This window comes from Ostrea edulis, chromosome 2 (assembly GCF_947568905.1).
Source record: "Ostrea edulis chromosome 2, xbOstEdul1.1, whole genome shotgun sequence".
In the NCBI taxonomy this organism is placed as follows: Eukaryota; Metazoa; Mollusca; class Bivalvia; order Ostreida; family Ostreidae; genus Ostrea; species Ostrea edulis.
The window spans coordinates 76,136,696-76,145,572 of NC_079165.1; the positions used below are offsets into that span (position 1 = coordinate 76,136,696).

An 8,877-nucleotide genomic window follows, 5' to 3' on the forward strand; every position below is an offset into this window, starting at 1 on the left:
AGAAGTGGACAACTCTGTGGTGTCCTTTATTTCCAGCTGACAAGGATATATCAAATCAACATATGAATGAAAGCTATTATTGTTAATAGACAAAAAGTCATCGATATATCTAAATGTCCAATTGAAGGCCACAGTGAGAGATTTGTTCTTATTGCATAGACGTTTTTGAATAAATTCTGCTTCATATGAATATAGAAACAGGTCAGCTAACAAAGGAGCACAATTCGTGCCCATGGGAATTCCAACAGACTGTTGGAAGACCTGATACACCAAAGACCACGAAGATATTGTCAATGAGGAACTCTAGCATATTTTGTATTTCAACTTCACAGTACTTGTGCGTGGAATCAGAGTGGTGTTTAACAAAGTAAGTTTTTGAATCACTGATCACTAGATATGAATATTTCCGTTTTCCGTTTGTGTTGAAGAAGCAACTGTCTATGATGTAAAAAAAGTCTAGTCTTTAATTTATCGTGAGGAATGGTCGTGTATAGCGTTGAAAAGTCATAGGTTTTAATGTTATTGATTTGGGAAAAATTCTGCGATTTCAAGTTTACTAAAAGTTCTTTAGAATTTTTTTAGAATCCACATTTGATTAACACCACTTCTGGCATATGTAGTCGCACAGTAAGTCTGAAGTTTCTCCTTCACAGCTGTTAATATTTTTGTGAGGAGAGATTTTTGAAATGATTGATGAAAGAGTTTGTGTAACGAATCAAAAAGTGCATCCCATTATATATTAGAATGCAGTATTTTGTCAAATATTAGAAAAGACCTACACAGTAGGTACTACATAAGACGTAATAATAATAGCCTTTATTTATCCAGGATTACACAAATTAGCATATAGCTACATTGTAGTTTCCATTGTGGTCCTGCATTAAAACATTTACACAAACATAAAATTAACATCTAAAATTAGTATCTAAACATGAATACGATATAAAAGGAAAAGGTGAAAAAATATAGCATAAGACACACCTAATTAGTGATAAAATTATTACCTAAATATGAATACATGACATAAAAGGAAAGAAGAAAAGATACACACGCACACATAGTGCTATATCACAACTATATTTGGCACACCTGAACAAAACGAGGAAAGCACGATGTTTAAGTGCTACTTCTATGAAAATATTCCATCAAATTTATAGCTTTAAAAATGCCAACCGAACCAGAGCTTCGAACTTTTTGAGACAGTTTGTTCCAAAGGAATGCAGAAGAGTAGGTGTATGAACGTTTAAAATTTTCAGTTTTAGCTCTTGGTAAATTTATTAAATTAGACATATAATCATTAGACCTTATGTGATTAACATGAAATTATGTCAGCCAGTAAGATTAAACCACTTTTTAAAAAAAACTCTGTATCTTTTCCTCAATATCTACGATTTAGTCTGTTCTCCTTGACATATTTGTATTTAAAAAAAATTCATAACAAGTATGTATTATATTGTATATTTGTACATACTCTGACCTTATTCTTACTCAAATGTATAATTATATGTTGACCTAATGTACCTCATGTACCATATATAATGTGGTTTGAGCGAATAAATGAACTTGAACTATGAACAGAGCAAGCTATTAAATATATCTATCAATACCTATAAGATTTATCAATATGATTCAATCAATTTTTCACGTTTATGAGCGTTATGATGTGACAAAATCATTAAACTGTCACGCATAATAAAAATAGACATCTATATTATCTGCATTACTTTTATTTAGTCGGCAAAATGATCAATCTGATTAAAACACAGATCCCTCAAACAGCGCTGTTAGGGAGATCTGTATTTTAATCAGATAGTAAAATGACCACTGCCCAGTTGATTACCCCAGTAGCGATTAGATAGGGAAGGGAAATTGTCTTTTCTCTCTATATATTAAATAGTTTGTTTTCATTAATATAAATCGGTAAAATTTTCCTTGTTACACTATGTTTGAGCTAATCTTCCCTAGATCATTGTTTCTCTTTTCAGTCACAACCGATCACTATTAATTTCATTCATAAAACTGTAGGTTCAACGAATTACATGTATCAGCCATACCCACTCCCTATTTCATTTAGTAAATGACGAAAGATATGTAATCCAGGGGATGATGTCACAATAGATGCTGTGACAATGTATTGTTGTTAATGTATAGATTTTGATGCATTAGTCACGCTTTTAATTATCTAGTTCGATCTATTGGATGATTCGCCCCCCCCTTTTTTTTTTGCACATGCACCTACTGCATATCCGTGTTTTGGTCGTCTGAATTATTTATTAAGATTAATAATGAAGAATTTATGATACATGTATACTAAAGATATCTTGACCCTGATCTAAATACGTCGAATACTAATAGTTACAGACTGTTACATCATGACCTAATATTGTATGGGACGAAATTACACAATGGACACGTAAATATAATCAGCGACTGAAATGATTGTGCATTCATATTATTTGTCATTAATTGCAAATAATTCTTAGAAAAATTCTTAACTAGCACCTAATTTACAATCAAGTATATTTTCTATCTACTCCTTATATTGACGCTATGAATTGAGGACCACAGCGTGTTGTGTGATCCCTGTATTCAGAGGGAAATAATTCGTGCCGCATTGTGAAAAATATATCGCAATACAATGCACTAATTCTATTTCAAAATAAATGTCCTTGCTATTGCAGTTTAGCTTTTTATAGACTGTGGATTGAATTACACTTTACTAGAATGTTTAAACATGAAATACCGGTATACGGTACACCATGTGATTATACAATTAAATTTAATGATGAAATGTGGAGTTGTTATTCATCACCACACCTGAGCCATTACCCAGGTGATCTTCTGTTTGTCGCCTGTCTGCATCAAAAATATTCCCATCACATCATATCAAGAGCTCGGATAACACTTTGGGTACTTTTGGATTAGTTTGGAGTTTGTAAATTAAAGTTAACAAACGAGTGAAAATCAAAAGTTAACAAACGAGTGGAAATTATAACCACTCTGTATCTCCGATATGGTTTGATGTGATATAAAACTCTCACTGCTAAAGGGCCCAACGTGTTAAGCAGAGAAAAAGCAATTGTTGCACTCAATCTTAAAGCTGGTGACGTCACTATATGATTGCAGAAGAGAATCAATCAATATTCATTCTTTGCACTTTTATGTTAAGTTTGTGAGTAAAATGTCCAGAATTTACACATCGATACATTCTTCAAAAAGAATGTTTGATTCTTATAATTCCAATTCATTCACTTTATTAAAAATTGCAAAATTTTGAATAGTTTCCCCGCACTATGTTATTTGTTTTCAGGCGTGAACGAATACATCGCGTTTTCGGATTTATTGATGTATAAACTCTTGTTTTGCTTTATTTTTGTCCAATCAAAACAATTGTAATAAATAACATTGGAATTATACATGTAAATTGTCTTTCTCTATGTACATGTATGCAGGACTAAGTTTTACTCAACTTATTTACATTGGAGTTAAATGTACATGTAGTGGGTGATGACAAGTCAGAAGCGTATTTAGAGGAGGGGGTCCCTTTCTATGACCAAAGAAAGTATTTTTGTTATTTATTGATTCATTATGTATAAAGCGTAGCAACAATAACCCACAAAGTAACCTATTGGAGCTTCCGGGGGATTCGCCTACTGGGCCCCTACCGGTGCTTTGTCCTGGGCCCTTTCGCGGTCTTTCGACTCCCCACCCGGGTTTTATTCCCTGTTAACAAATCCTGGATTCGCCACTACAAGTCCCACCGTACTTCCTCCTCACAGTGCTGATAGTGGGCTATATCAGAGACATCCAGTATTACAAGGACGTTTTATCCACGTGAATCAGGAGACAACTTATGGTTGTTTATACTCCAAGACACTCCAGTATCTTTAAAAGCAGTTTAATTATCTCAAAAACAGATTATCTTAAAAACAGCTTGATTATCTTAAAAACAAGCTATAAGAAATGATTCCCCAACACATTGAGTTATTTTTAAGCATTGAACCTGTATGATATGAGCTAACCTCCGCTGTGGAGATTGCCTGTTCAATTATTTGTGAGGCCAACATTGTATAAAATCAGTACATGCATCTACATTGTATACCTATAAATTAAATTTGCAAACAAACCCCGAAACGCTTGCACCTTTAATATCGTTTCATATGTGAGGTTAAGTCCGTAAGCTATAATAGAATCTTACTTGATTGGTAAATATCGAAAAATTAATTAAAACCTCTTTCGGTTTTGATAAACTACACTGAAATAACAAAAATGAGAGTAAAGCGGTGGAAACTCACCCCCACCCACCCCCGCCCCCTTTCCTCCTCCATGATTTAGAATTTGGAAATTTGTTATGTTTGTTTGTTTTTGCTTGTCAAGAATTTTCAGACTATTATGAAGTCAACTTCACCCTGCGTCCCCCTTTTTGGAAAACAATGGTACATACCCAATTATATTTACATTATCATTTGGTTTCGTCCTGCTTTTGTTCCGGGGTGTATGTTATTTATCTTCTGTTTTTGATATGAAAGTTTTGGTATTAATTGTACATGTATGTACCATTACTTGGATAGAATCAAGCACCAAATACTGGATATAGGTCTATACTCCTCCCCCTCCCTTCTTTCTTATCTCTTCGATTAAACGAAATACGTATTTTAAAAGTATTCTTCGTAAAATCGAAGAAACTAAACTTTGTTATGATTAAAAATATGATACAACCTGTTAAAACTCAGCCCATATTAATAAAGATTTTTGATACCGTAAGCTTTAGAACACCATATCTATTACTATTATGTATCGGTACATGTAGCTTAGGACCCCATCGGTAAGCACGTACTGCAAAAATGGAGGCCATTGTTGAATAAATAGTTGTTATTCAAAATTTGCACAAGAATGCTAAATCTTGTGTTAGAGATGGCTTTATTTGTTAAGATTTTTTTACTTCAAATATTGGAGTTAGACAGGGTAAAATTTCATCACCTATTTTGATTTCTATATTTCTCAATGATCTGATTGATTTTTCTGTATGTTGCATTCATATAGTGGACTCTATGATAGGACTTGCCAAATTTATCAAGCTAGTACTGTCCATATTTTTGTGACATTACCTTCTTGTTGTGTTTCAGCCATTGTGCTCAACATTGTTGTTGTTGATTTTATCTTTTTTGAACTATTATGCTCCATGTGGAGCCTTTAGGGAAATAAAAAAAAGTTTCAAAGTTCCAAGAGTATGCCTGTTTATTTCTTCAATCCATGATTTTAGTCTTGAGCCGTATGGATATTTCCAGAACGTATGGCACGCCATATTTATTTTGATTCCTCTATAAAGACTTTTTATATAATTTATGAGATATCTTCTATTTTCAATAAGTTGGTTTATTGTTTTTTGTTGTTGTTTTTCCCCCACTCATATTGAGACGTCACCAGCTGTGGGTGAAGTACCACAAATTTAGACCTATGTTAAGCGCTCAGGGCTGTAGCAATGAGGGGTTCTTTATCGTGCCAATGCCTTTCGTGACACGGGGGCTTCATTTTTAAGGCCATATCCGAAAAATCCGTGATTCTCACTTCTAAATGCCAAGCGTTTGGCGAAGGAGCAATCACTACATGTACCTATCTTAACGTCGTAGGTTTGACGCGGTCATGGCAAGAGCGGTGCTGGAACTCACGACTTCCCGGTTACGAAGCGAATGCTTTACCACGAGCGAACGCGACCGGTATATATTTAGTAAGATATCTAATAGATTCTGTAAGATATCTCATATAATTTACAATTTATAATATATATCATAGAATATAAGATATCCTACATGTATACACTATATAAGATATCTCAAAGTTTATAAAATATTTCATATATTAAACAAGATATCTTATTAAGTTTATGAGTAATAGAAGATATCTTATCAATTTATCTTTATAAGATATCTTTTAAAACATATAAGCTGAAAAACTACCCGAGAAGTTGCGATTGGTTTACAACATGATCAACATAGGTTTGAGTAGGTGTTCAATGTTAATTATACTTATAATAGTTTTGACTAGGCCCATATACATGTACAGTGTATCATTTCTGTTGTTGAAAATTTATAAATATATTACTTGCATACATCTCATTGAACGAAGGACACCCCTCCGCTTCCGTGACAAACGATCTGTCACATCGATAATATTCATCTGATGTTTTATTAATTTTCCCGTGAGTATAAAAGTCACTGTTACAACTTTTTGTAATAATTTATTAAGAGTTACTTATATGTACAAACACATGGATCAACACAAAAAGTTTACTTTGGTTGAACATGTTTTATGATGCCACAGATCTTGAAAGTAAGTAATTAGTCAAAAACTGTCCAATATGTCAATTATCGAATGGTCCGGAACTGTTCTGAGAAGTTTGCGCCTTATAACTTTAAAGTTAAAACATTTCACCGAAATTAGGTTGTACACTACCTGACAATGTCCAAGAAATCAGGCCACTGTTTACAATATACTAGTAGCAATTTTTTTCTGTTTGTCATTCATATAGTGCATTTGTGTTTACAATTATTCCTTCTGACGAGAAGAAACTACGTGTTTTTATAATTTTGCCCTTAAATTGTCGTACTGGATAAAAATTATCATTAGAAACACATTCGCAATAGTAAGATTCAAAATTTGAAATTATGAACGATCGTTCATTTTCCTTTTGGTCAACTATTTGGCATATGACGGATTACGATTGCATTCGTAAATTCATTATCTAATTTGCAATATGGAGAGAGATCATTTATGTTACATAAGAAACATTTAATTTGGAGCTCCAAGTTATTTCCTAATGATCAAATTTTATTTACTGTATATGATATCAATGAATATATCATAGCTAATGCACGCGATGTGCACCAATTCAAACATGCATTAAAAACGTCCTTCCTCTTCGCAATATCATTTAATTGCTATTTCCCGCTCTTGCGCGGGGGTTTCATTTAATTTAATCTAATTGTCAGAATTCACTATCTGCAAGACCTAATAATGGTCACAAAACCACCAATTATTAGTGTTGGTTTCAATTGGTACGTATTCTGGGTGCGTTCGCTGAATACGTATAAAAGAAATACTAAGTATCGGATTGAACAATTTACACTGACTTTAAATTCGAAAATACATCCATTTCCTGGTATTCAACATTTTCTTCCAGATCATTGTACATGTAACATCCATAGAAATTTTCAGTAAAATATTACCTGAAAAAGCTCTCAACACATCAGAAGGAGTCCAAACGGAATGTACAAGAATTATCAAAAATGTCAGTATTTTAGTGCTTTACTGATAAGCTAACAGTGGTATGTCTGAGTTTAACCAGACAATCGCCTGGACAGATAAGGAAACTAAACAAAAAGTCCTGTACGAGATCCTGTATAAGGACTTGGAACAATAAGCTGCAAAACGAGATAGATAGATAGAGAAATTATAGATAGATAGATCCAAAGAAAGAGTCGGATATTGGGGAAAATATTAAATTAATGGATCCGAAATACCGGTAGTCAAATATTCTTAACCGTTATATGGAATTGCTTTTAAATTATGTTCACTAGAGGAAAGTAAAATTGTCAGCAAGCATATGATTAAAGTGGCCGATGGCATTATGTATACTGTATGTGCAATATGAATTTATAGTGACCGTTAACATTTCATTTCGATTATGTTAGACTTCCACTATGTAGATCTATCAATTTACACTTACACTGTAAATTTCTAAAGATTAACACTTTATGCTGAATCCTTTAAGTTATCTATTGACTCAATGCTTCATTAATGTTGATAAAATTTCCAGTGTTTGAAGTAAGATTCCGAGATGGACTTGTCGGAGCACAGTTCTGTTAATATCCGGATCCGTGTAATTAGCTTTCAGTTCCTGATGATTGCATTATTCTTTATATTTATCACAATAAATACGTTACCTTTATAAATTTAGATATTCACCTGCTTGCAGTCTTGTATCGGAAAAAACCATGTAAACAAAAGGCACCCTTCGTGACCCGCCACCTCTGACATGCTCAGAACCCAACATCCGGTATCATCTTTTCTTTTCCGCCGTTGTGGAGTGCAGTTACGTTTTTCTCGAGGAGGAAAAGAATTTTTTCTACTTGCTGTTTTTGGCTAAGTATTGCATGGTAGTTTTTGATATTACATTATTAAGGAACATGGCGAATGAAGATGAAAATGTTAAATTACCTTTTATTACTGTAGAGGGTGAGTACTGGGACTCTGTTGATTCTAGAAGTTCTGGTCCCATGGAATCTGACCCTTTTCTTTCTTATGGGAATGTCATGAATTCCCCAGGAATTCCTCCTACCCCGGTTACTTCGGTAGGTCAACTTAGAGTTACCTCTACCATTACTCGACCTCCTTGTAGTCCGGTGGTTAGTTCTCGCCCGGAGAGTTTTCCTTCGGGTTACCGTAGGGATACGTTTTATCGGTCTAGGTGGCCAGCTAGATTTCCTCATCCCATGTATCCTGTGCCACCTTATCCCTACTCGACTCAACCTGTGTGGTCAGATCAAGGTTTTGTTAGTAAACCAAACTTAATTGAGTCCTCCAATAAGGACGAGATTAAGTGTTTGGTTTCCTCTATTCAGAAACTTGAGGCTTCTCTTTCTTCAAAATTCAAGACAGTGGAACGTAGGCTCGATTTGATTGAAAGCAAATCAATTACGTCCCCCACTGTTCCCGGGGCTGCTCTTGTCACCCCTCGGCCCGCTTTTGATAATAAAGCGGACGAGGAGGATGACTCATTGTCTTTGGCTCCCAGTAGTCAGGAGGCATCTTTTCTCAGTGATAGTTGCCTTTCTCCTGTTCCTTCAGTTGATGAAGTTGGGCTTTCTCAGGATCAGC

The 8,877-nt window shown here is 34.3% G+C and overlaps 1 protein-coding gene across 1 annotated transcript in view; it reads right to left on the bottom strand.

Moving 5' to 3' along the window:
• The window catches only part of LOC125681625 (uncharacterized), a 192,704-nt gene extending 185,358 nt beyond the window's left edge, over positions 1-7,346 (bottom strand). The window contains exon 1 of the mRNA XM_056153630.1: positions 7,227-7,346. The gene's annotated coding sequence lies outside the window, so the exon portion shown is untranslated. The remainder of the gene's footprint in view (positions 1-7,226) is intronic.
• Positions 7,347-8,877: the final 1,531 nt, after the last annotated feature.